Genomic DNA, 27,882 nt, shown 5'->3' with positions numbered 1-27,882 from the left:
AAAGTACTTCAAAGCACCAAAAATTAAACAATCACATTCTAGTTGTCTATATTTTCATATAGCCATATATTTTGTATGATGTATATGTATATATATTCATATATATATGTACATGTATGTGTGTATATTATGTGTATGTATATATGCATTATATATATAAATTATATATAATTTAATGCATCACATCACTCAAACCACAGGTAGACCTTTTCAGTGCTTCTTTTTGTTTTGGAAAAGGAAGTCCTCTCCCCCACCCCCACACTCTCCTTCTGTTCTGACTAAACAAGTTAAATTGGTTAAATTCCACAATGTCTTATGAAGCCTTCGTTCTGAGGCTCAGGAATTTACTGGGCATGTTACAGGACCTATCAGGACTTCCTAGTTTCTCAGGGCTAGAGAAATACAACCTCTCCCTGGCTCCTACCTTTTCTATTCCTGAGAATATGGTGCTTTCCAAATGCATTACAAGGTAAGACAAGCCCAGAGGCTGCAGCTCTGCTTGGTCTGAGAAGGTCCGAGATGGGTAGCTGGAACCATCTTTGCCTATGCGTAGGCAAAAACTCTCATGTTCTTTCTGAAAAAGAAAAGGCTTTCCCTGAAGTAGGTGATAAAATCTGACACGCAGGCACGTATTGGAGGAAGTAGAAGGCGTATGGCTTATTTTGGTTCCAGATCACTTTAGCACTCATAGTAGTAACTATTTCCTGAGCTCTGACTCTGCACCAATAACTGTCCAGAGTGCTCAATATGGATATCTTCCTTATTTCTCATCTCTATCATATAAGGTTGCCTTATGACTTCAATAAGCCAATTAGGTAATGCAAAATAACTCTTTTATTCTGTGAGGTACATAATGTCCACAGTAGCAATCTGAGATATGTGACTTAGCTACTTTCTCACAACCTCTCTAACATAAGCAAATCTCATATCAAATTCTGCCACATAATAAAATCATTAATTAAATAAGTATTATTAGCAAGCAGATACAGAACGGTTCACATGACCTATTCGGTAGTTTTGATGAACCCCAAGTCTGTCTTTTTAGTTACCTCCAACATGAAGCAGTAGGCTGTTTAAGGCAGATGATGATATAAAGGCAGAGTTTCATTAACACTAAGTTGGAATCAATTTACCACCCCCCCAAGAAAAAGTTAGAAATCATATGGACACTAACAGCGAAGGTAAAACCTACTGAACTCCTTAGATTCTTTTGTCTTATTTACCCAAAGATGGAGTGCATTGGTAGTGTTTTCTTTTAATATTTAAGCCAATCCATGTATCTTGAAACTTTAATTTTTCTTCATAAAGCACATTTCTAGCATTCGTCAATGCTAATTACCAAGTCACCGATCTTACAGATATAACAACTTATTTCTGACATTCACCATGCTAATTAAAGTATATTATGTTGATTGAGCTATCAACAACAGAATTCAATTAGCTTCTTCTCAGTATGGCTTTCTGGTGTGTATCATTCCTGAATGTACTATTAACTGCACCTATACTAAAATATTTTAAGATAAATTACAGATACCATAATAAGTAGGAACTGTGATTATCCTAATGTTTCATCTAAAGAATCTAATGACTTTAAGCTATTACATATCTCACTTAAGATCCTATCGTTAGTAAATGGTAGAATCAAAAATACAAACCTCAGTTTGACCCAGAGCCCATGTAATGCAGAACTTTCTCCTTAGGCTAAAAGCATCATTTACAGGATTCAGCTTGGATCATAGAATTTTGTGTCAGACTTGGGAATCAAAGTTCTTAATGATCAAACAGACTGGTCCTTTGCTAGGAACAGTTCTCCTACATATGTTTTCCCTGTGGACCATTCAGGGAGCAGTAGCTGGTTAAGGATCAGATAATCTTGAATGTCAGGATAAGCAGTCTCACTTGTCATATTTAGACGATGACCAGGACCTTCAGCTCATACCATGTAAGGTCCAATTCAGTGTTTGTTCAAATGGTTGTTTATACTAATTTTTGTTGCTTTCTCATAAAGAAAAAGAAAGTGTAATTAAAAAAAATAGTTAAGTGCTCTAAGATCCCTTTGGTATATTTACATTTTTGACTAGAGTAGACCTAAAAGTGCTAAATAAATATTGATGATGTTTATCAGTCTTCAAAGTTTCAAAATAATTTAAGGCTTTTGAGTTTCATATCCATTTGATCCTGACAAAATGCTACTTAACTGAATAAACCATCTTAAATGTGCTTAAAACAAAAGACCTCTAAGTCCCTTCAGATTTCAAATGGTTCCTATGAAACACTTGGGGGGGGGGGGAGGAACGAATGCAAAAGAATCAGAAACACAAGGATTAAATTTCCCTTGATATCCACCTAAGTTATAAAATTAAGAAACAGTGATTGGTGAAACAGTTTGGAAATTTGGTAATATTTGTTAGGCATTCAAGATGTTTTTCAGAACTTAAAACAGGTGGGTTTTCCATTCTCATAAAAAAATATAATAAATATACACACATGTGGAATGAAAATGTATGTGTGTGTATGTGTACATATGTGTATGTATATTCATTTATTTTCCTTATTTTACAATTTCAAGGGCAAATTTTGCACCTCAATTTTCCCCCTCTGGGGAACTCAATAAACATTATGTAATCCCATTAATTTAAACCATAGGTCAATTAATTCTCTGTTAAAATTGTTTAATATGGAAAAAATGTCATTACTCACCCAGCTACTGCTCTCTTGTAGCACCTGGAGGCTCATCTACAACCGTTTGCTTCTTTAGGAAATGAAGCCCTTTTGTGGCAAATACGGGGGAATTATTGCGAGCTATGTCCCATGATCTATGCTATAGGTTGTTGCTCTGGTTCTTCAAATTCCCCCTTTTATACATAGCTTTCAGTCATTCTCTTTTTCTTCAGCTTTTTTGAGATATAATTGACATATAATATTGTGTAAGTTTAAGGTGTACGCTGTGATGATTTGATACACGTGTATGTTGGTTCGTTAATACATGTATTTTTACACGTATAAGGTTAGTTAATATACCCTTCCCCTCACATAATTGCCATTTTATCGTTATTATGGTGACAACTTTAAAACCGTTCTCACAGCAACTTCCATGGATACAACACAGCATTGTTAACTACAGTCTCCATGTACAATGCCCTCAAGATCCATCCACGTTGTTGCAAACGCCAGGATTTCCATTCTATGTAATCTTACATTTTCTATATCTGTTCATCTGCCAGCGGATGCTTAGATTGTTTCCATGCCTTGGCTATTGTAAATTGTGCCGCAGCGAACGTGGGAATGCAGATATCCCTTCCTGAGAGTGATTTCCTTTCCTTAGGATAGATAACCAGAAGTGGGATCGCTGAATTACACGGTGGTTCTATTTTTAATTTTTTGAGGAGCCTCCACACTGTGTTCCACTGTAGCAGTACCAATTTCAGCTGCCACCGACAGAGCACCCATAACACACTTTTGCTCCATATCCTAACAAACATTTGTTATCTCCTGCCTAACCCATTCTGGAGGCAGTTTTCCCAAATTCTAAGATGTATTAAGGTGCAGTTTGCATAATCGTCTTTACAATTTTACCAGTTTTATTTGCCATTTTATGGCAAAAGGTTAAATTCTAAGAAATGAGTGTGTTCTCAATTACAGTTGTTTATTGCAATGGGAAGAGACTACTTTCTATTAACCCACCTAAATCATATTACTTATACGTACTTACTCATACTCTCCCTAGACGTGAGCTTTTTGAAAGAAGGGTCTGTGACGTTGACTTCCTATTCTTGGACCAAACACAGCATCTGGCACATAATGGACACTTAAAACAAATGTTGAGTAAAAGAAAAAAATGGATAAATAAGTGCTATCTTTGTGCTCTACTTTTTTTTTTATGAGCAAAAATAGAAAAACATCACACTCTAGGGATTTCCAAATTGAATATGCATCTATAAATTTTTTCCACATATCAGATCCGTATAATTAAACATTTACTCAACTATCTTCACTTGCCACCTGCGGTAAGCATGTCCCAAACTGAACACATCATTTTTCCTCCGTTACGTTGTCTGCCATCTGCTTAAACCACTTCAGCATTGTCAGTGTGATGTGCGTGTTAGTTTTCATCCACACCCCAGAGGTAGTCAGTTGGCCCTAATCTAGAAAATACTCCCAGGGTGAGTCTTGGCATTTAATTAAAAGATATGGTTGCTTCAAGTGATTCAACTCTCTTTGTTTCCCAACAAGATCAGAGGTTTTGTTAACTAGCATAATGGATGTTAAAAAAGAGATTTTATTTATGAAATTAGTGGTATTCAAGTCATTTAAATGAGCTGGAAAATATTTTTAAGAAGCTAAAGAGAGGTCTGTGCCTCTAGGAATAGTCCTCTTGGCTTAAATCCAAGAACTAACCAGAAGATTCTGGGACAACTCCCTCCAAATAGATGGTTAGCTAAATCCTGCTGCTAGAACATTAGCACTTTTGCCTCCAGTGAACATTTTATGCAAGCTGTTGTAGGGTTCCCCAAAAGGACAGACAGCCAGACTTGTTTACAATTACGGAACAGGTTGGATGTCTGTTTTTTGAGTCATTGCTAATACAGCAGTGCCCTCTCCTCCGCGGTTTTGCTTTCTGCGGTTTCAGTTACCGTCAGTCAACTGCGATCCAGAAGCAGATGGTTCTCCTTCCCACATATATCAGAAGGTCGGTAGTAACCTAAGCTACCTCACAAAGCCTACATCATTCACTTCACTTCATCTCATCATGTGGGCAGTCTTTATCATGTCACATCATCACAAGGAAAAGGACGAGGAAAGTACTGTTAGATACTTTCAGAGAAAAAGAGACCAGATTCACAAAGCTTGTATCACAGTATATTGTGGTAATTGTTCCATTTATGATTAGTTGCTGTTGTTAATCTCTTACTGTTCCTAATTTATATATTCAACTTTATCATATAAATATATGTATGCAGAGAAAAAGAAACATACTATACATAGGATTTGATACTATATGATTTCAGGCATCTATTGAGGGTCTTAAAACATATCCCCAAGGATAAGGGGGCATTACTATAAATCCCTATGTCTGTGACAGCATTTGCTTCCTTTTTAACCTGAGACCAAGACTGAGTGAAGGACATCTGTAGTCCCTACAAATACTTATCAAAAGTAACGTAGTATAACTGCAAAACATCCAACATTCTACTTCTATATTCCTTAGCACAGGAAGGAAACCTCTGTTCAGGTTGTTGAAGCCAGAAATTTAGACACTACTGTATGATTCCTTTTACCTAGCCCCATACATGATTTAGCACTGGGTCCTATGTATTGTGAATTTATTCATTTTTCTTTGGTCTTAAAAAACTCCCTTAGTTCAGGCTCCCACGATTCTCACATTGGTTAGGACAACTGTGTCCTACCTGGTGTCTTGGTGACAATCTTCCTTTACATTTTATAAACCATGCACAGAATGATCATTCTAAATTGAATTGTAATAATGGTGTTTTACATCTTAGTTTAACCTTCTCAGCTGCTTCCCAGGATTCTCGGGATAATGTCCTAATGTACTGATGGGGTGATGGAGTTCTCAAGAAAGACCCTATGATGTTGCCATTATGTTGCCTTTAGGAAAGCCACAGAGGCATGAAATAGTACAGCATTTCAGTAGAACTTTAAAATCTTCTCTGGTGTTTGAGGGCAAAGTGAAGGTATTAGAGCGATTCAAGATGAGAGACTGGTGGTGGCCACAGCATGAAAAGCCTTTCATAGATCAGCTGATGCTTGGGCTGAAGTGTCTTTAGGTGTGTTTGTTTGGTATTTTTAATTAAGAATTTTCAACATCCACTCTATGAAGACAGCATAAAATTAAATAAAAGTTTTATAGGTTTTCAACAAATGTTACAAGTCTCCCTTTTTCTTCTTTTGTTATTGAACTGTAATTGACATTCAAGATTATATTAGTTTTAAATGTACAATGTAATGATTCGGTAATTGTATATATGGTGGCAAGATCACCACGGTAAGTCTGGTTAGCATCCATCACCATACATGGTTATAATTTTTTTTCTCATGATGATAACTGATTTCAAGATCCACTCTTCTGGCTACTTTTAAATATGCAATACAGTATTAACTATAGTCACTGTGCTGTACATTAATTACATCCCTATGACTTATTATTTTATAACAGGAAGTTTGTACGTTTTGACTTCTTTACAATTTTCATTCTTAATTCAATCATTGCACTTCTTGAAAAGACAGATTACAAATAATTAATTGGGTTGTTGTTAGTGTCCATTCAATGATTTCCACCTATTAAATGCTTTGCCTTTTACTATGGATGTTTTGGTATAATGGTCTTAGTCCAAGAATGATCTTACAACTTTCTTATGACCTTAAACGAGAAGTCATTGTTCATTCTCATCCTCTTCTTCTTGCTGTTAATAGTAAGTTTAGCGTCAGAAACCCAGAAGAAGACCCTATGATTTTTACCATGTGATCTTCACTGACATATCAAAGTGTAATAGGAGACAAAATTTGAGAAGTTTCCCTGGCTCATAATAAAAGAGGAAAAAGAAGAGGAGGGGGAGGAGCATAAGGAGCAGGATGAAGAAATAAGGCCATTTAGCATTTTAAATTGCTCTATTTATTTGGTTTTTAGCTTACTCTGAAGTTTCTCTGTGAAATCTTCATTTAGCAATTCCAAGGCCTACATAGCATTGTCAGTGTGGCGGAACAGTTATGCCAAGACATTGCCAGATCTAATCCCCTATGTGTCATGACATCAGGAGTGCTGTTGACCTACACGTGCACAAGTGCTTTTGTATGTAAGACAATTATTGATAATTTGTTATATAAAAATAGTTGTGAAAAGAATATGTATAGGACAAAGTGGAGACAGTGCAGTAAGGTATGGCTTCCCTTATGTAAGCTTTCTCATATCATCACGGATAGAAAAGCAATACTTTCAGAATTTAGAGTAGAAAATTTGATATAAAAAACTATGACAAAGGCACCCGGGTGGCTCAGTCAGTTAAGTGTCTGACTCTTGGTTTCAGCTCAGGTCATGATCTCATGGTTTGTGAGTTCAAGCCCCATGTTGGGCTCTGTGCTGACGGCACGGAGCCTGCTTGGGATTCTCTCTCCTTCTCTCTTTGCCCCTACCCCATTTGTGCTTTCTGTCTCTGTCTCTCTCTCTCAAAATAAATAAATAAACTTTAAAAATTAAATGAAAAACAAAAACTAAGACAAAATCATGGTACAGGTGAGAATTGGGTCCGGGTTGAGATAATTGAGTACACAGATGTTTGAAGCAAAATTATAAAAATAGAGAAAATCAATCAGGTTGCAGAAATGCACTTTTATTGTGACCTGCTTATAAATTAAAAGCCTGCTCATCTTTCTGGTGTAGTGTAGACTGAAATGACATTCTTCTACAACTTGTAGATAAGTAAAGCTAAAATGCGTTAATTTATTCATTCACCATGTGTTGTCCAAGTGGTAGCTGTGTTTGTTCTCTCTGTAAATCTAAGTCTCCTTTTGTCTTTGTTAGTAATTCTTTTTTTTTTTTCTTTTCCACTTAAATTGTTCTACCTAATTATTGAATCTTACTGCATCTCTGCTTTGAAGATGGCAGGCTCTGGCCCAAGGCCACAACACCGAGGAGACCAAGCCAGGATGTGAACTTAGAGCTCATGACTCCTGTGTGCTGCCCTTCCCTCCACACTCTGACAAGATTTCCACTCAGACTTCGGGAGATACAATTTTAAATCAGGTTTCAATTACCCCCCCCAAAAAAGTTTAAATCTAATACTAGTACAGTAGATGATACTTACAACTATAATATTTTTCTTAATGTTTATTTATTTATTTTGAGAGAGAGAGAGAGAGAGCATGCGTGTGGGGGAGGAGCTAAGAGAGAGGGAGCGACAGAATCCCAAGCAGGCTCCACACCATCAGCGCAGAGCCAAAACGGGGCTCTATCTTAGGAAACGTGAGATCATGACCTGAGTCAAAATCAGGAGTCAGACGCTTAACCGACTGAGCTACCCAGGCGCCCCAATATTTACACATAAAATCTGAAAACAAGGTAGAAAGTAGTGGGTAACATGACATAGATAAGGACCAAATCCTACAAGTATCCCTAGATGAGACAGTATGGAATGGCTTTATGGATGGGGTGACATTGTAATGACACCATTGCAGAAAGATGGAACAGACCTAAAGCCTAGGTAGGCAAGGGGTCCATCTATGATGTTAGAGAGGGTATCAAAGAGCATAGAGATTTTGTTTGTTTATTTGTTTACATAAGTTTTGGTCCACCAAAAGTCCTTACTGTTTTTCATAAATCGCAATGTACTTATTAAGTTCTTTTAAAATGTAACTAAAAATCATAATGATTTGGTGTTAAAAGGGGATATCTCATCACATGCATAAATTAAAATATGGTTTGTGTGTGTTTGTTTGTTTGTTTGGACGGGTGCATATAAAACTATATCCCTGGGGATAGAACTGGGTGTCCAGAGGACTCTTGCTTTTATTTTATACATTTCTCTTTTTGAATATCTGCTTATTAGTTTTCTTTTGGTTCAGAATAATGGAATGCATAATGTATCGGACATCTTCTTTTTCCATCTGCAAATGCATCCACCAGCTTTTCCCACCTGCTCTGGTGCCCTGTCCATGCTGCTTATGGCTGTGCAGAATGTCGAGGGCTCCAAGTTCTCTGTTTCTAGTTGAGTTTGCTCAGTGGGAGGTACCAAGAGGAGATCAGACAGTGAGAGGACAGAGAGACTGAGATATTTATTCCCTGGCCTCCCTACTCTCTTCCCCTCCACGTACCCAAGTGCCCTATGTTGGTTCTGCCCTCCTACTAAAGACAACGGCTGCCAGGTGGCCCTCTACACAGAGACCCCCCACTTCCTTATCTTGATACTTCAGGGCTTAGGGGTAGAAGTGGCTCCCAAGGGTGCTAGGCTGGAGACCCACATTCTATTGCTGGTTTCTCTACACCCTGCTTACACCTTTGTAATTAGTCTCTTTACTAAAATCTCTGCAAATCACTTATCATGAGTGTCATTTGTTTTTGCCCTGGATGCTGACCAAAATAAAACCCAAAACAAAAACAAACAAGCAATAAACCAAAGCAATAAAGTATTAAGATAACTTAATTATACACATTGGTCTTTATGCAGTTTCAAAACAATGAAATATTCGAAAAAAATATAAGTGAAGAAAACTTAGTTTAGTTAAGGACCATGCTATGGGAGGAAAGTAATAGTAAATATTTCATGAGTACAATCTTAAAGCTGAAGTGTCTCTCTCTCTCTCCTTACTCATGCTGTTGCTGGGTTTCTGGGCCTGAAGGCAAAACAGGCATGAACGAGGTCTCTCTGATGCAAGTCTTTATGCAGCATTGTGGGAGCACGCTGCAGAGATTTACAGAATCTCAGAGAGAGAAGGGGCCTTGGGGACTACACAGTACAGCAAAAAATGCTGCAGTTTGTCATACAGCCCTAGATTTAATTTGTGTGGCAACTGTTTATTTATTTGTTTTTAAATGTTTATTTATTCTTGAGAGAGGGCGCTAGCAGGGAAGGGGCGAAGAGAGAGGGGGACAGGGGATCCGAAGCAGGCTCCATGCTGACAGCAGAGAGCCTGACATGGGGCTCAAACTCATGAACCAAACCCTGATATCGTGACCTGAGCTGAAGTCAGACGCTTAACCAACTGAGCCACCCAGACACCCCTTATTTATTTACGTTTCAATTTAAAAAATAATTTCCCTTTAACGCAAGGTGAGCCCTGCTGACAGATATTTTGCTTATTTTTATTTTTCTACAGAACATTTTTTATTTATTTTTATTTTTTTAAGCTTATTTATTTATTTTGAAAGAGAGAGAGAGAGCATGAGCAGTGCACATCCCTACATGGGGCTCAATCCCACCAACCATGAGATCGTGACCTGAGCGGAAATCAAGAGTTGGACACTTAACCAACTGAGCCACCCTGCCCCCCCCTATAGAGGGTTTCCTTAATTGAAGTAGAGCTAACATACAGTATTATATTAGTTTTGGATGTACCATAGAATGATCCAACAATTGAATGCATTGCCCAGTGTTCATCACGATAAATATACTCTTAATCCCCTTTAATCTACTTCACCCATCCCCCTACCCACTGTCCCTAAGGCAACCACCAGTTTGTCTCTGTATGTAAGACCCTGTTATATTGCTTATCTCTTTTTTTCTTCATTTGTTCATTTGTTTTGTTTCTTAAATCCCACGAGTAAAATATAAGGTGGTGTTTGTCTTTGTCCACTTTATTTCACTTAGCATAATACTTTCTAAGTTCATCTTGCAGATGACAAGATCTCATTCTTTTATATGGCTTAGTAATATTCAATTATGTGTGTGTGTATATGTGTGTATATACATATACACCACTTGTATGGGAATTTTTAATAAGGATAATAAGTTACTGTCTAAAAAGATTTATTTAATTGTAAGTACAGAAAACATGACTCTTTGAGACATAGCCCTCAAGCATTACCTAGAATCTGAAATATACTATATATATGGTTATAGGCACAAGCAATAATTCTACTTTTCATAGTGAGTAAATCCAAATAATATAAGTAGTATAAGTATGAAAGAAATAAGTGAAGTTCTTTTTAAAAGGCAAAATGGAGAATTGCCCCTCTATTTCTCTTATTCCTACAAAAGATAAATATCTAAAAGTGTGAACAGATCACAAACCCACACCCATACCCACGTACCAAAATGTTTAAGATTTTTAAAGTTATATAAAATCACTTGAAAAAAATTAGAACTTTTTGTTTTAAAAATATAATTTTATAACTCATGAAATATTAAAAATTCCAGCGTCATCTTGACATAGCTATTGTTAACATGTTCAATAATTTTTCAAAAATATTTCCTACCTTTGTACCCACCATACACACACACACACACACACACACACACACACACACACACAATTGGAAATACTATACTATTTATTTGGTAGCTGAATAGTAATTCAAAGCATAAATTTAGATACTACTGATTTAAACAATCTCCTATTAGTAAATATATATTGCTTCCCAAATTTTGCACTTGGAAATAATCCTACGATAAATATATTTAAACAAATATATTGTTCTTGTCCTATGATTACTTCCTCATAAACTCCTAGATGATAATTGCTATATTCACTTATATGTTTATAGCATACATATTGCATATATATAAAATAGAAATATATAATGTATGTATATACATTATTATACATATTATATAATGTAATGCATGATGATATGTACGTAGTAAATATGTTCAGCAGAAATTTATCAGTTTATCCACAGAATAGTATACAAGAATGTTCATTTCTCCAAAACCTTATCAATACCAGGCATTATCATTCATTTAAGTTTTGACAATCTGATATTGATTTTAAAAATATTTACTGAGAGCCTACTGGAGTGTAGTCTCTTTTCTAAGTTCTGAGAGTCAGCAATCATCATATAGGCAATCTCTGCCTTCAGTGAGCTTACATTCTAGTAGAAAGAAACATAAAAACTAACAAATAGAAAATACATGTTATAGTATGTTAGGTAACACACACAGTTTTTTAGAAGTTAGTTTTGCTATGAAGAAGAATGAAATAAGGAATAGACAGTAGGGAGTAAAGGGTTAGTGGTGGGACTTTCACTAAAAATGGTATCCCACATATTTCTTTACATACATTCTTTTTATTACTTATTATGTCCATATGTTTGTTGAGTCTTTCCTCTCTTTTGAATTATCCTTTTATATTCACGCTTATTTTTTGATTTGGATATTTTTTATTGAACACAGTGCCCAGTGTTCAAGAGTTCAAGAGTTGTAGGATCTTTTCATGAGTTAAGTATGGCATATATAATGCATATATAATGTTATATTATGTATTTATTAATTATAAAATTATCGAATATAATTAACATTAACTAATTTTAAGCCAATACTGTATTATTTATATCAGTGAGTATACTGTGCATATGATATATATTTCACTCCAATATACATTGCATCATTCATCATTGGTCTTTAAACTTTATGGTATTTTATATACATGTATATATGTTACATATATATGTGGACTACTGCCCATTTGGAGGAGAATTTACATCATTAAAATATTCAGTCTCCCATATGGTGATATAATGTATCCAGGTATATATTTATACTTGTCTTTTCTTGCCTTATATAAGATTTCAGATGGTTTTGTTTGTATTCAAATAGACTCTAAAAATAAGTCAATTTTAGGTATTTGTTGCTATTTTCCCCCAATTTTGTCTCCTGCGGATTACTGTTGGTATGTTGATGTGTCTTTAATTGTTTTAACTTACAGACTCTTTGAAGACCTGATGAAATCTCTCAAAACTTGTCCCAGTAAAATGCCTACACAAAATTTTGCATGGGAAATCTTTTGAAGTCTACTTATAGACTTTTTATTTGTCCATTAACCCTTGGTTTAGATAATCTGTATTATAAGAAAGCCACTAAACTTTGCATTTATTTTTAAGTCAATCATTTTTCTGAACTACCTAACATTTTATACTACTTCCTAAATGGACTTTCTAGTGTTTTCCTAGTAGACAATGTATTACTTGAAAATAATAGTATATGGGGCACCTGGGTGGCTCAGTCAGTTAAACGTCTGGCTTTGGCCCAAGTCATGATCTCACACATCATGGGTTCGAGCCCCATGGGTTTCTCTACTGTTAGCACAGAGCCCACTTCGGATCCTCTATCTCCCTCTTTCTCTCTGTCCCTCAAGCTCTCTCACTCTCTCTAGTCCAAATCTGCATCCAAAGGGAGGAGAAGACCAATGTCTCAGCTTGAAGATCATTAGCAGGAAGAACTTTTTCTTACTCAGCCTTTTAGTCTATTTAAGCCTTTAACTGATTGGATGAGGCCCACCCAAATGGTGGGGGGGGGGGGGGCAAGGGGCTTTTCTCAGTGTACCAATTCCAAATGCTTACCTCATCCAGAAACACCCTTACAGACACACCTAGAAACAACATTTAGCCAAATATCTGCGCACCATATAGTCTAGTCAAGTCAGCATCTAATGCTAACAATTACTTTATCCAGTGTATTATTACAATAACATATTTTATCATTACATATTATTTTTTCATTATATATTTGTTAATTATTTATTATTAATGTATTTTTATCATTATAGATTATTTATTATTTATGTAGTTTTTTCAAGATTTTTGAATCCATATATGTAAAGTGGATTGTCATGGCTTTTTTTTCAACTTTCTTGGTCAAATATTATTTTCATTATTATTATACTTTTCAGTAATGGACTGGTAATATGTTTCCTTTTTTAAAAAAACATCTTTAAAAGTATAGCAAATATTTGTTGTTGGAAATCTTGAAAAAAATTCATCCATAAAATAAATAAATGAAGGTAAGCTCTTTCTGAGGCATTAGCCTCATTTATTTACTATATCATTTATAAATTTTTTAACATTATCAATCCTTTTTATTTTATTATTTTTCCTAGCTTCTGATGTTATATACATCATCCACACTTTTTGCTGTTTGTTGTAAAAGCACTTAGCGTCTTTTCTTTTCTTACGAGTACATCTTTGACAACTTCTGTGAAGTCTCGATATGTAGCAGTAGTATTGTCATTTTGGTATAATTTAATATCTTTACACATGTAATATATACATGTATATTTGCATATATATATAAATATATATGAAATTTTCATTTTCTCTTTGATTTAAAAAAGTTGATTTAGGAAAATCTTACTTTGTCTCCAGTTGGTTTTATTTGTAAGAGTGTGTTTATGCTTTATTAGTCTCCAAGCTTTTGTATTTCAGGACAACGAATATGGAGCATGCAATTTATAATTTTGTAGATTTATTGTAAAGATATGCTAGGAGCTAAAATTCAATTTCTCTGTGCAAATGTTTAATATATACATATATATACATATATATATTTTAGTAATGTGTGTTTTCTATGATAGCTGCAGTATACCAAGTCAAGTTTATGAATTATGAAATTCAGTTTTTCAGTTTATATTTTGCCTCCTTTTCTGTCAAAGACCAAGCTTCTTACTATAATTGAAGTTTTGTCTAAATTTGTTGTTGGTGCTAACTTGTTTTATAATCACAAACTATGTTGTCATTTGAACATTTACAGCTAGTATTTAGTCATTTTATATTTTATCTAAATTCAATTTTCTTTGATATGTAATAGTAGTTCTTTTTTTTTTTTTTTTAATTTGAATTTACGCAGTATTTGTCCACTCCCTTTAAAAATATTCACTTACTGGGGATCCTGGGTGGTTCAGTGGATTAAGTGTCTGGCTCTTGGTTTCAACTCAGGTCATGATCTCAGGGTTGTGAGATTGGGCCCATGTCAGGCTCCACACTGGGCATGGAACATCTTTGGATTCTTTCTCCCTCCCTCTCTCTCTGCCCCTTCCCAGGTTGCGTGCATGCTCACAGTTGTGCACATGCATGATCTCTTTCTCTCTAAATAAATAAATAAATAAATAAATAAATAATTTCATTGTTGTAGTGCACTTGTCATATTTCTAACAATTTTTTTTTAACCTAGCCAGACTCTTTAACTTTTGTAAAAGGAGTTTATAAATTCCACAAAGAAGCCGGAAGAGATGAAGGGTAAGAGACTCCTCATTTGAAAATGAGCACCAGGAATTTTTGGACCGCTGAGGTTTTCAAAACCATGAAGCAGTAAATTCTACACTTTGGCTTAAACAAATCTCAACTGTGTTTGTGAACTTAGAGTCAAATTTGTCTCACTTGCACTCCAGATTGTTCTGACTAATGAAGCCTTACTTCTATCACCTTATGCTAAATTTCTGGCTATTTCTGCTGCCCGGCTGTTCCATCTCTTCTGTGCAAATCCTTTTCGTAACTCCAATGTTTCTATTGCTTTATATTATCTGAAAAAGTATAAAAACTTTACTTGTTTTCATTCTGGTTGTGGATGCCTATATACTGAAAAATGTGAATCTCTATTTCTCTTCCAATGGAATGATTTGGTTTAGAATGAAATCACTGATCCTGGCTCATCAAATGAGCAGTGTGTGTGCTGTATCTCCCTCCTCCACATTCCATAATTTCCACATGTTGTAGAATAATCTTGACTTTTAGAACCAGATTATTAGTATTGGTGTAATTGTTATATTACACACTTAGCATCTGTATTGTATCCATTTTAACAATTGTTTGGTAATCAACTCCCAAGTTTTGCTGTGCCTCTGGCCACTTCTGCTACAACCAGTTTTGCCCATATTTGAGCTCATTATTTACATTCATTTCTCAGAAAGCTAGAATATTTTTCTAAATAATTTTTTTCAGGAAAGTTATTCGGTTCTTATTCTATGAATATTTACAATCACATGAAATTTGTTTTCTAATGTGTATATCATATCAGTTAAGATCAGGTTTGACTACATCTAAGAGAAAAACAAGTAAACAATGGCTTTAAACACATTAAAATTTATTTCCATCTCATATAAAAGAAGTCTGGGCATAGGAATCCCAACCTGACCTGAAAGCTCCATGAATTTTGTTGGTGATTCAGATTTTATGCTCTGCCATCCTGGGAGCATCCATCATACATGTGACCCAAGATAGCTGCCCAGGGGAGGCTTAGGTCAGATCTCACGGTTCCTGAGTTCAGTTCATGAGTTCAAGCCCTGGTGGGGCTCTGTGCTGACAGCTCAGAGCCTGGAACTTGTTTGGATCTGCATCTCCCTCTCTCTCTCTGCCTCTCCCCCACTTGTGCTCTATCTCTTTCTCTCTCTCTTCCCAAAATAAATTAACATTAAAAAAAAGAAATTAAAAATATGGCTGCCCAAGTGTCAGCCATCAGACCCATTTTTTTTTAAATGTGTATTTATTTTGAGACACACACACACATACACACACAGAATGTGAGCAGGGGAGGGGAAGAGGGAGAGAATCCCAAGCAGGCTCCATGCTGTCAGCACAGAGCTCAAGGTGGGACTCGATTCCACGAATGAGATTATGACCTGAGCCAAAATCAAGAGTCCATAGCTTAATGACTGAGCCACTCAGGCACCCCAGATCCATTTTCTAAGCAGAAGAATGGAGGAAAAGAGAGAGAAAGGAGAAAATGGAAGTTTAAACACTTCCAGTCACATTTCTTTGGACCAATAGAAAGATAATAGCCACATAGACACACACAATTTCAAGGAAAGTTAAGAAATGTGCCTGACTAAAACTGAAGACTAAAATGGAAATTTGAAGGTACAGACAAATTCTGGTCACAAAACTGAGCATTATCTTTAATGAATATATGAAATGTTGGGGTTGCAAACATTTTTTTCTAAAATCTCTGTTGATACTGCTCCATTGTCTCCTTGCTTTTCTTAGAGAAGTAATTACCTAGATTTTTCCCTTTGAAGGTAACATCTTAACTTCCCCTTCTCCACAATGGATGCTTGCTGAAACTGTTATTTATCTCTTAAATTACAAATAAATAAATAAATAAATAAATAAAACATATATGTACATATGTTTTTCTTGTATTCTTCATTAATTTACTTTGCATCAAGTAGTTCCTTTAAATGCTATAATTATAGGGGCACCTAGGTGGCTCAGTCAGTTAAGCTTCTGACTTTGGCTCAGGTCACGATCTCAGGGCTCTAAGTTCCAGTCCCGTGTTGGGCTCTGTACTGACAGCTCAGAGCCTAGAGCCTGCTTCGGGTTCTGTGTCTCTGTCGCTCTCTGCCCCTTGTGCTCTGTCTCTCATTCTCTCAAAAATAAACATTAAAAAAATTCTCTTTAAAATTACAGTTATAGTCTTCCTTCCTCTAAAAAAAAGTTTTTTCTATTATTTCTTTGATTTTTGTTTCTTTTCCATTTATCATCTGGTATTTATCTTATAAATATATTGGGTTTCTTAGAGCTCCACTCTCAGAGACTTATCTTTCCTCCTTTTTCATTTTTGTTTACTTCTGGGAGACTCTCTTTATTTTCTAAGCCACTAATTGAGATGGTCACTTACAAGACATCTCCTCATCTGTCTGAGATTTGTTTTAAAAATTTTAGAAATGGGGCACCTGGGTGGCTCAGTCGGTTGAGCATCCGACTTTGGCCCAGATCATGATCTCATGGTTCGTGGGTTGGGGACCCGCGTGGGGCTTTCTGCTGACAGCTTGGAACCTGGAGCCTGCTTCAGATTCTGTGTCTCCCTCTCTTTCTGCCCCTCCCCAGGTCATGCTCACACTCTGTCTCTGTCAAAAATAAATAAATTTAAAAAACAAATTTAGAAATGATGATTTTCCTCAGAAACAAGGGTTCTTAATCTCAGATTGTTCCATGTTGGTACATACAACGTTCTCAGATTTTGTTGTGAATACAAGATGGAAGGCCTTTTGGGGCTTTTTTTCCTGTTTCATGGTAAGTCCATATCACAGGATTGTATTTGTATGGATTTTTCAGCACTGTTTTCTTTTGGACTACTGAGTCTTTTCACATACCTGGTGATCTTTTTTTTATGCATATTCTTAAACAGAAGATCTATGTTTGCCTAGAAATATGACTTGTGTTTATTTTCAGAGATTGTGTTTAAGTTTTCATCCCCTGTGAAAGAGGAAAAGAATGTTGGTATTTTCTGTGGTTTGACTGTGCTAGATTGGAGATCCAGATGGCCACAGGCATAGGGAAGGATGCGTTTCTCCTTTTCTAGCAGGTCCTGTCCAGCCACTAAAGCAGGTGACTGATTTCTGGCCCACTCTAGCCTGTAAGGTGGCCAATAATTAGTTTTGAATTGCATTTTCGAATGGAAAAGGGAAATATATTATGCAGCTAAGCCTTTAGGTAAATTCCTTACTACTTCAACAGACAGTTGTTTCTGCATTTGTAGTACATCAAGAGAGGTCTGAAAAAAAATCTGCTGTGGCAAGTTACTTGAGTGGAAAGAACTTGGACAAATAGTACTCATCTCCAGATTATCTAAGCAGCTAAATCTTCCCTCCAGTCGTTATCATTCCAAGATTAGATTTTTATTTTTCACATTTTTCAGTGAGAAATACTACCCACCTACCGAAAACATGGACCTCTCCTTTGCCTCTATCTGCTTGGTATTTTCCAACAATTTCTCAAAGATTCTCAGTCTTTCATGGAAATCTCAGTTTCCAATGCATTGATAGATATATTCTTATTTTTAGACTCCTTGTGTAACTTCAATATTTGAAGAGTGAGAAGTAAATGCATGAGCACAAATAACCATATTGAAACCAAAATCTGAAAATGTGGTTTTTGAGCCAAACCATTGTGTAAAGGCCAATTTTCCAAACTACAAATATGGTTTAAATCTTTCCACTGTTTACAGTATGTGCTTATGTGGAATTAAAGAAATTATTTTGAAATGAATAAACTTGTTTTACTTTTTAATGTTGTAAGGTTTTTACATATACATGAGTATTATAAAGCTGAAAATATGCTAACTTTATCTAAAAGTACAATTTAAGGTCTAAATTGACAAGCAATACTATTTCAATAATTTGGGCTTTGCCCAACAGAATTATGTGGTTGATATTTTCCACATAGTTTATCTAAACTCTCAAGTAAATGAGACACTAAAAGTATCAAAGGTCTGACAAACCTAAGGCCTGTGGGGCAAATTTTCACCTTTCATTAAATGTTAATATTTACCTGACAGATTAAAAACTATTTTTATCTGGTTAATTGAATTAACCATTTCATAATATGTTTGTCTTTCTTTTTTTCTCAAGAGAAAAAAGATATATTGAGTCCATGCTCACAATTTTCTATCACAGGCCACTGTATTGTGTAATATGCTTTTATAGAGGTAAGGTCAGCCTGGCTATCCCCTCAGTAATCAGTGGATGTACTGAAATTTTCCAAATAAGGCTGCCAGAATACTACTATATGCAATCATTGGGCGGTTCCATCTGGTTCTAATTAGCAATAAACGATGAGACTCTTTACTCTGGAATTTTTGAAAGATTAAAAGTTATTTTTTTGTAGAAGATTCCTTGTGAAGAAATTAACCCATATTTTAAAAAGTACCACATATGGGGCACCTGGGTGGCTCAGTTGGTTGAGCGTCCAACTTCGGCTCGGGTCATGATCTCATAGTTCATGAGTTTGAGCCCTGCGTCGGGCTCTCTGCTGACAGCTGAGGCCCTGGAGCCTGCATCGGATCCTGTGTCTCCCTCTATCTCTGCTTCTCCCCTGCTTACGCTCTGTCTCTCTCTCAAAAATAAATAAAGAAAAAGAACCACATAAAGTTTGCTGTGTTGCTAACCTAAAGTGAAAATAAACACTAAACGATGTGGTACATAACTTAATTACCATGCCTTTCTCCCATTATTGATAATAGTAGTACTGATAATGATGATAGAAGTTATTATGGTTCCCCTGTGTAGTGGAATTGTTTTCATCCAGCATCCATTCACCCTATATCCTTTAATAGCTCTGGATTTTTGTTTGAGCACAGTGCCTTACCCTGCTTTTGCATCCCTGCTCTATTCTTACTCCACTTCTTCGACCCAGATAGATGTACAGGTTGAGTGGCCAAAGTCGAGGACATAGAATCAATTGCTGGTCCTAGGATTTTTGTAGAGATGGCTGTAGATAGAAGTTGGCCAAATTACAGATTAGCTAAAGGTTTTGCAGGAGCTACTAGGCAGAGGGTGACCCTCTTTCCAATGAATCCAGGACACCTAGAGCCCCAGATGGATCTGGACACCAGGAGGAGGAAGCTTGCCTGACAATGGAAACAGACAGGAGGAAATAAAGCCAAGAGATGGAGAGAAAACAAGTTTGAGTGACATCACACTTGAGCTTAAACTCTGAACCAAGTCTTTCCTGGGGCCCTTCCTACTCAACAACTCGTGTTTTCACAGTCATCTCATCATTCTTCCTGCCTTGCTCACTCCTCTGAAGCTCCTGATTTGCTTTGAAGAGGCCAAACTGACTCTCACAGAGGCCATTGCACTTGCTGTTCCCTCTGCTTGAACTGCCCCCCACCCCCACTACCCCCCCCCCCCAGACCCTCAGCTATTCTCATCACTACCCCCTTCACTCTCTTCAGGCCTCTGCTCAAATATCCAACTCCTCGGAGAAGTCCTATCGGTCACTCTTCTAAACGTGTACTTTCTATCACTCTCTCTACCCTTCATCTGCCTGTTTGCTCACAGAAATCAACCACATCTGCCACTATCTATGATGGCTGGTTCCTCTGTGTAATTTCTCCGCCTCTTCCACAAGTGTCTGAGTGTCACACGAGCGGTAGATTGGCCTGCTTCTTCACCACTGTATCCCGGTATCAAGAACATGCCTATTGCATAGTGGGCCCCAGCAACTATTTGCTGAATGAAGGAATAAATGAATCAATAAGTCCCGTTGTTGTTACTTTGGCTTCACCCAGGAGTAAACTTCCTGTCACGGTCAAAGTGTTGTAACAATTAGAATATCATTATGCTAGTTTTCATGATACAGACATGAAGCCCTAAATGGTTAAGTAAAAAGTAAATGGAGTAAGAGATTTAAAAGTCATATTCTGCCTGACTCCAGGGCTATTAGAAGCTAGTCTCTACTGCTTTCAAAATTGCTAAGTTCAGCCAGGAGGGCTTAAAAAGTATTCCTCTCCTGATTATGTCCGTGTTTACTTCTTTTAATGGATAATAATTTAACAAAAATTTCACGTTTTATATTCAGCGATGGAGACTAATAGCTAATAAACTCTTGGCAAATACAGCTTCTGTTAGAAATCTACTTTAGTTAACAGAATTATTGGACTACTATACTTTCAAAGTTCAGAGTAAGTTACATGCAGTAGACATATGCTTAGTATGAACACACATCCAGATTTTGCCTGAGACAGTCTTTATTTTTTTTGTTGTCCTGTCATAACAATGAACATCTGCCCCTTTTCCTATCAACACATCATATATATATATATATATATATATATATATATATATATGTGTGTGTGTGTGTGTATATCTATATCTATATGTGTATAATATGTATATATATACATATATACATATATATATTCCATTTTTCCATATATATATGGAATATATATATATATTCCATTTTTCCATATATATATATATATATATATATATATATGGAATATATATATATATTTGTTTTCCTCCCTGGAGTTAGTTCACTGTAACCTTCTGAACAACCTATTGCTGTTTTCCTGAGTGTCTGGAATTATCATGCTGTCTCATTCATACAACAGAAATATACTATGTTTCTGAAGCATGCTAGCAATTCCTACAGATAGAGCATTCATAGTAGAATAGGCAAGTATGCAAATACATAATGGCAGTTCACATGAAAAGGACTATGAAGGAAGAGGAAGCGATATCTCAAACTTGTTCACTTTTTTCCATTTTTACAGCTGGCATTCTTTTCCTTAGCACCATCATCTTTCACTGGGACCATTGCCATAAATTCCTTAGTTCCCCACTTCCTCCCTTCTCCCCCTCCAATCTGTTAGCACACTGCACCAAGATGAGCATTTAAAACACAAACTGGATCTCATCCTCCAGTTGTGAAAATGAAATGAATGTCTAAGCCCAGGTGCTCTAAAAAACAGAACCTAGTACAAAAGCTGATGCATTAAGACTATACAGAGGAGTCTAAAGCCAGGAAATCCAGAATGAAGGACAAGGGCAGTGAGGCAAGAAAGGAAAGAGCAGAAATGGCTGGCGGCGGGGGGGGTTGTATCTGACTTCTGGTCAGTCCCAGGTATCATGTTGTGTGACTACTGAGTCTCATGGGACCATCTCCCAAGGGGCCTTGTGCACTATTATATTTTGGGACTGGTGGGTTGGGGAAGGGGGGAAGACTTTGTCTTTTGTCCCTTTCTATTGGTCCAAGTTTCGTTCCTCACCCTCAGCACTTCATCTCTCCCACATTTTTAGGTTGGGCAAGTATGGGAGCCTCATGGGTCTTGAAACAATCATGTCTCAGCAGCCACAGAGAGAAGAACCCTGGGGCTGGAGGGGAGAAATGGAATAACCAGGCATGAGGTAAGTGCAGTAGGTTTGCCCCAGAGAAATTGGTTTTACAAGGACCAAGCCTAGAGTGGAATGGTGGTCAAGAGCCTCAGAGACAATAAGGTTGAGAGGATTTAAAATGGTGCAAAAGAGGTATCTGATAGGATAAGTTAACATTGAGTATTTACAAACTGAAAGCACCTGGTAAATGTTACTAGTCTATTATTTATAATTATTATGGATGAAACATTTGAAACAAGTGAGTGATGATTATAAATACATTATAAATTCCACTTGGTAGACATATGGAAATTTCTTGTGCTTATTGGTTTTGACTGAGCATACACTTTGTACAACATGGTGCCTGGGACCAGCAAACATAGTGGTGAACAATTAGGTGTGGCTTCTATATTCATGACAAGACAGAGCCAAACAGGAATCAAATACATTATGAATTAAATCATGCCTGTGGTAGGGGCTCTTGAGTAGCTTGTTTGGTTAAGCTTCATACTCTGGATTTCAGCTCAGGTCATGATCTCGCCGTCATGGGATTGAGCCTTGTGTTGGGCTCCATGCTGAGCATGGAACCTGCTTGGACTCTCTCCCTCTCTCTCTGCTCCTTCTTCTCTCACTCAGTCACTAACTAACTAACTAAATAAATAAATAAACATGAAGAAAAATTTTAAATCATGCCTGTGATGGAGAAATACAGGGCTTTCTACGAGCCTATAACAGAAGGATATAACCCAGTTAGGGAGGAAGTGGTCAAGAAGGCCAGACAAGTGACAATTTAGTCAAGAGGTAGAAGCGTGAAAGAGCATTGTGGGCAGAAGTGGTGTCATGGGTGTGAAGGTTACTTGCGTGTGTCAAGTTGGGTAGCTCATGGTACCCAGTTTTTGGCCAAACACTAGTCTAGATGTTACTGTCAAGGCATTTTTAGATCAGATTAACATTTAAATCAGTGAACTTTGAGTAAAGTAGATTAACTTACATAATGTGGATGGGCCTCATCCAGGCGGCTGAAGGTGTGAGAGAAAAGGCTAAGGTCTCTTGAGAAGGAATTCTTCCTCCAAAAGGCTTTCACACTGGAAGATTCAATGTCAACTCTTCTGTGGGTCTCCAGCCTGCTGGTTGCCTTGCAGATTACAGACTTTCCAGATCCCACAATTATGTGAGCCAATTCTTTCAAACAAAGTGCTCTCTCTCTCCTTGTTTGTACATACACACACTTCCTGTTGGTTCAGTTTCTCTGGAAAACTCTGGGTAATATAACAAAGCAAAGGCCCTGAGGCCTTGAGAGAACATGGCTTCTTCAAGGCCCTGAGAAAAGACACTGTGGTAGAGTGAGGAGTAGGTAGTAGGAGTTGGGTGTGGAGAGGGAGGCAAGAGCCAGATGTTCAGGACCATAATTCAGGATCTTTGTTGTGAATGCAGTGGAAAACCATTCAATGATTTTAATCCAGCTAGATTAGAGACATTTTACTTTGAAAAATGGAGACCAACATAATAATATGGATAAAAGTTACATGATCCTGAATTAGGATAGGGCCAAAAGAGAGGGAGAGAGAGAGGAGTCAATTAACATTTCCTTACCTGTCCCCTTTGTGGTTATCCTGTATGTGCAGCTCTTCTAGAACACTCCAGAATACCTGCAGCAGTTGCTAGTGAATTCTTGAATTCTGGGGCAAAGTATTCCTCTGCCTAACCTGCACCTGTAGCCTTGGGAAAGGGTTGTAGATGAGGAAAACTTCTTATAGGCCAGAGAAGTAAGCTACAATTCAAATTCATGTTCCCAATTTTTAAATTATATTTTATTTACTTTTTTCAGGCTTCAAAAATTTTAATATTTTACTTAAAAGTTCTCAGACATCTTACGAAAACCCAGAGATCTTTCTCTAGGTGTGCCTTAAAAGCAGTATAAGTTAAAAGTGATATTAGTATACTCCTGAGTTTCTTTCTCTTTTCCCTTTGACTTGGTCTGCTCAAAGCATAGTTGTAAGTTTCTGTAACAATTGAAGCTTGCGCTCTCCCCCGCTCACATGCGTTCTCTCTCTCTCTCTCTATCTCTCTCTCTCAAAAATAAATAAACATTTAAAAATTTTAAAAAGGCGGGGCACCTGGGTGGCTCAGTCAGTTAAGCATCTGAATTTGATCAGGTCATGATCTCACAATTTGTGGGTTTGAGCCCCGCTTTCATTTCTGTATCTTCCTCTCTCTCTGCCTCTCTCTCTCTCTCTCTCTCTCTCCCTCTCTCAAAAATAAATAAACATTTAGAAGTTTTTTTAATAAAAAATAAAATAAAAATTGAAGCATCCAATTAATGCTTAAATAGATATAACTCCCATTGAAATTAGAAACAGCCAACTTTTAATTTTCTAGGTATGTGGATCTTATGCTAAGAAAGTCACCAGTTCTTAATGGAGTCTTCAAATCTTCCCTATAGCCTATTACATTCTTCTAGTACTCTTATTCTTTCCCATAACTCACAATATTTTATATCTTGTTTTTCCCTTAAAATTTCCTACGTCCTTTCCCCAGCAACCCCACCCCCAACCCAACTCCCATACTTTATGGTGGAAACAGAAGCAATCAAAAAGGAAGCTCTTCCCATGATCATCTAAACTCTACTTGGCTTTCCCCACCACAGCCTTTCCTTTCTCCTCTATTTAATGAAGGAAGTGTTCCCTCATCTTTTCAAGTTTAAGCTCCCAAATGTTCTTATTAACTTTTAACTTATTAACTTACTAACTTTTTTTTTGTCTTCCCTAAGATTCTATCTTTTTGGTTATCCCCCTTCTTCGAGTACGTTTAACTTCTCCCTCTCCCCTGGGTTGTCTACCAGCATAAAAAGAACACTTGGTAATTCCCATTAAAGATGTTAGAGGAGGAAGAGAAGGCAGTCTCCTGTTTTAATTCGTTGTCCAGCCACCCCCTCTTCTGTCTTCTCTCCTTCAAATAATAATACCCTTTGTAGTTTGGACACATATCTCCATACTTAGGGTCCTAATGAAATCCATTCATTCTTGATCCAGTCGTCAAATATTTACTTTTTGAGAAGCTAATACTGTGTTTTCAGTCTTAAAATGGGACAAGCCCTTTGTGATAAGGTGTGTAGTCAAGCCACTTCTGTAGTTGAGGATTAGGAATAAAATCACAAATATTAAACACAGTCTCCAATATCAGGTGCTTCTGTAATAAATACTGTAGGCTCCAGCTACCTTACTTCTTTGTCCCATTTCTTAAAGGTGAGAGTGCTAACTTTTGGTTCTCTCAAAGCATCCGAAATGCCTGAAATCTAGCCATTATCACCAAGTCTTATGAAAGATTTTTTTTAAGGTAGGGATTGCCCTACACCAAGCCAGCTGGCTCTACCATCCGTATAATAATTCTTACCTGATTGAGTTAACACTTGGATGTGATTTCACAAAAACGTGAAATCATGACAAGGTTTTCAGCTATTAATTTGTTATCATAGTCGTTAGTTTACTTAACGTATATGATTAACTGTTATATTTTGTCCCTGAAGATAGAGCTGAAGACAAACACCTTGCCTTTGAGTTACTAGTTTTGTGGAAGAAAGAGAAGTATTTATTAGGGATTGATGAGAAACAATGTAGGCAATGGTCGCTGAAGGGATGACCAGATAAGGGCAGAAATGTTCCTCACTTGGCTTGAGGAGGCCTCACAGAGTAGGTTACATTTGAGCCGAGAAGGAGTTTTCAAGTGAAAATGTTAAAGAAATCATAACAGTTTGTTAGATTCAATTATTTTGTTCATTTGAGAGTCCCAGGTGAAATGATATCCAATATGGGTACATTTGGGGGAAGAGTTGTATAACAAGGTCAAGAGAACAGGGGTTGCTCGCAGAATACATCTCAGTAGGTATCAATCATTTACGTGGATTCAACCCATACCATATTGCATTAAACTGTCTTCTTTCCTCAACAGCCCTGGAGTTTAGGTCATTTCACAGTCACATACATTTTAACAGATGAGTAAACTGAGGCTTAATTTGAGGAAGCAAGTTCCCCAAGGTTCCAATTAAAGGAGAAGATGGTGGAGTCAAGATTCGAATTGAGACAATTGGTTATCAGCCCTGAGGTCCTGCAGCAACCCCACAGTGTCTCCAGGAGCAAGAAATAGACAGTGACTTCCCATGAGGGGTTTCTAAAGGATGGAAAGAAATGTAGGCAGCACCACACGGTAGCAGAAAGAGAGAATGAACTGAATCCCATGGTCAAATTCACTGGCATTGCCTGGAGGGGTGCAAGCAGCTCTAGAAACCCACTGATTTACCTTCTCAGGTCACTACTCCAGATGATGTGGCTTGGGAGGAGTCTGGCAGCCTAGAAAGGCAGTTCAACTGGCGTTCTCCATAACTATGGGATTAGGGGCCTGCCAACATTCTACCAACTTCCATCTCCAGGTAAAGCAGAAAACTGCTTCACTTGATGTTGGAGAAAAGTTCACAAGAGGAGCTCGCTTAAAATCTCTTGTATTTCTCTTACTGACTTATTTCACTTAGCATAATACACTCTAGCTCATATGTGGAATTTAAGAAACAAAACCAGATGGACATGGGGAAGGGGAAAAAACAGAGGAAGGCAAACCATAAGAGACTCTTAACTACAGAGAGCAAATTCAGGATTGGTGGAGGGGGATGGGCTAAATGGCTGATGGACATTAAGGAGGGTGTTTGTTGGGATGAGTACTGGGTGTTGTATGTAAGTGATGAATCACTAAATTCTCCTGAAACCAATATTATACTGTATGTTAACTAACTAGAATTTAAGTAAAAACCTAAAGTAAAGAAAATCTCTTATATTTCAATGAAATTTTCCAACTGGTAAGTTTCAGCTGTTTTTCCAAGTTAAAATCCAATTCTCATTCTTTAAGGTTTTCCTTAGGGCTATAAAGTACACTTGGAAAACAATATCAATATAATGTTAATATGGGGCAAAATTGCTATTTGCTGGGTTAAATAAATCTTGTTTGGATCATTTTATTATCTTGTCACCAAAACATTAAAACCTTGACAATATGTTGACTTTAAGATATTCTAGACTTTCCGGTGTTGATGACTCTGTAAGCCGAAGATCAAATATTCTGATTTATAGATTAGTTAATTTGGTATAGGCTGAAGGAACATATTTAAAAAGAGCCAATATCATTTTGTATCTTCAATTTTTAAGCTCTTATTTAAAATTGTACAAGTAAGTTTTGCTCTTCAATGGCAGTTTCGTGTTAATTTTTCTGATCTTCTCAAGTGCAGTTCGGAAAGCCCCTTGATCACAGCTATGACTAATTTATTTTTAATTGCATTCTGATATTGCTTAACTTCCTCTAAATTTTGGCAGTTTTCTACCATTCAACGCAACAATATTTTTGTGAGAAAAAAATATTTACTCTAAAGTGAAAACAGGTTTCTCCGTGGGTGTTCTAATATATTTGTCACTTTCCAGTTCTAGAATATTTTGGCATCGAAAGTATCTATTTGACCTTTATAGAAGGTTTTGAAATAGTTACTGTGTTTTAGTGTTATTTCTCAAAATCTTCAAGTTAAACCCTGTTTAGAATTTTGCTTTCTGCAAATACTAACATAAAGAAACAGCATCAAGTTCCATTGGAAATACATATTCAGGATAGGAATGTATTTATGAAGGTGACCAGGTTATATCTGGAAATATCATGAAGCTGGGATACTGAAGGGGCAAATAAGACATGAATGAATATGTAGATTAGATATTGATATTTTCATTTTTAAAATAAGGAGTTTCAGACTCAGAGAGGTTAAATGAGATGTCCAAAGTCACACAGTTGAGGCTAAATAAAGCCTGC

The 27,882-nt window shown here is 36.7% G+C and overlaps 1 long non-coding RNA gene across 1 annotated transcript; it reads right to left on the bottom strand.

Annotated features, from left to right (window-relative positions):
• Window positions 1–430: 430 nt before the first annotated feature.
• LOC109269609 (uncharacterized) lies at window positions 431–26,413 on the bottom strand. Its single transcript, XR_002081167.2, has 6 exons — window positions 26,341–26,413; window positions 23,638–23,763; window positions 23,036–23,303; window positions 3,713–3,808; window positions 2,701–2,894; window positions 431–574 (listed from the first exon to the last, which is right to left on the bottom strand). It is a non-coding gene; the product is annotated as an uncharacterized LOC109269609 (long non-coding RNA).
• Between the last annotated feature and the right edge of the window lie 1,469 nt (window positions 26,414–27,882).

The sequence above is a fragment of the Panthera pardus genome, unplaced genomic scaffold (genome assembly GCF_024362965.1).
Source record: "Panthera pardus isolate Hobbes unplaced genomic scaffold, ASM2436296v1 HiC_scaffold_13, whole genome shotgun sequence".
In the NCBI taxonomy this organism is placed as follows: domain Eukaryota; kingdom Metazoa; phylum Chordata; class Mammalia; order Carnivora; family Felidae; genus Panthera; species Panthera pardus.
The sequence above is the reverse complement of the archived record's forward strand: the minus strand, read 5'-3'. Positions and strand labels throughout refer to the sequence as shown.